The sequence below is a fragment of the Tupaia chinensis genome, unplaced genomic scaffold (assembly GCF_000334495.1).
Source record: "Tupaia chinensis unplaced genomic scaffold, TupChi_1.0 Scaffold000093_1, whole genome shotgun sequence".
Classification (NCBI taxonomy): domain Eukaryota; kingdom Metazoa; phylum Chordata; class Mammalia; order Scandentia; family Tupaiidae; genus Tupaia; species Tupaia belangeri.
This window is the reverse complement of record NW_006159555.1, coordinates 7,261,801-7,263,229: the sequence shown is the minus strand read 5'-3', so window position 1 is coordinate 7,263,229 and position 1,429 is coordinate 7,261,801. Positions and strand designations below refer to the sequence as shown.

The window sequence follows — 1,429 nt, the reverse complement described above, 5'->3', positions numbered from 1 at the left end:
CTTAGTTCCTATTATCAGTAAATCTGTTCATATTTGGACTGAATATCATTTCAGGCAATTTTTAGGAGTGTATTTTATTATGAGAGAGTATGTACATATGAGAGAGAAAAAGAGAGTGTGCTCTGCCCCTCCTGGTGCCTGTGTGCTTGTCTGGTGAGGATCTGGGATCTCTTTTGTGGAGTGGTGGCAGAGGAAAGACTCCAGGGCTCACCATGGCTGATGAGAAGCCCAAGAAAAGACTCAAGACTGAGAACAGCAATCATATTAATTTGCAGGTGGTGGGGCAGGATGGTTCTGTGGTGTAGTTTAAGATTAAGAGGCAGGGAATCAACAGTTAGCATAATAGCTATGTCGCTGGACTCCCACGTGGTCGACCGCAGTTCGCGTCCCGGACCCGGTGGCTTAAAACTCACGCCGGGCGCGTGTGCGTGCGTGCTCAAGATCCCGAGAGGAGAATGGAGGAGAAGGGACTGCGGCGTGACCATCCCCCCGGGGGGTGATTTCTCACTTTCTGTCTCTATGTCTCTCTCTGTCTGTCTGGCGAGCGCACGTGCCCTATAGCGAAAACCTCTCCAAAAAAAGAAAAAAAAAAAGATTAAGAGGCATACACCACTTAGTAAACTAATAAATGCCTACTGTGATTAACAGGGTTTGTCAGTGAGGCAGATTAGATTCTGATTTGAAGGACAGACGGTCAATGAAATGGATACACCTGCACAATTGGAAATGGAGGATGAAGATAAAATCGATGTATTCCAACAGCAGACAGGAGGTGTCTACTAAAAAGGGAACCTGCTACTTTACTCCAGAACTCTGTTCTTACAGACCAGGACTCTTTCTCCACAATTTGGTTTCACCATATCCCGACTACTGCAGAATAGTCCTCTATTCTTTCTTTTTCCCTTCCCTATTCTTTCATTGTACATAACATAACTGGTGCAGGTGCACATACTTATTCCATTTTCTTAACTAAATGGCCAATGATATGTTTTGATTGACATCAAATGGAGACGAGATAGGGAAAAATGCTGGTTCTGTTAAAATATCCTCTTTCTCCATTAGTGGCAGTCTCATTCAGCACTCCTCTTTATATTTCAGTAAGTTATTTTGCTCCTGTTCTTTTAACAAAAACAGTACAAAAGCAATAAACCAACAACATAAAAATCCTCGCATAACTTGTTTGATTAAAGAAATTTTAACGTTTTTCATTTATCATTGTAAAACCAAGGATAATTTTGTAGTGTTTTTGTACATAGCTGTTACATGTAGGACAATCTGTCCTTAAGTAGGAGTAAATTATTCTTAAAGAAAAAAGAAAGGAATTCTAGATAGTTTTCTCTTCAAGTATCTTGCTGTTTAAATAACCTTCTTGTTTAAAATGGAAAAAGAAAAAAAAGATCGAGAGACATCCTCCATAGGATTATGTCAA

The 1,429-nt window shown here is 40.4% G+C and overlaps 1 pseudogene; it reads left to right on the top strand.

Moving 5' to 3' along the window:
• Nucleotides 1–212: 212 nt before the first annotated feature.
• On the top strand, nt 213–824 carry LOC106734313 (small ubiquitin-related modifier 2-like; annotated as a pseudogene).
• The last annotated feature ends 605 nt before the right edge of the window (nt 825–1,429 follow it).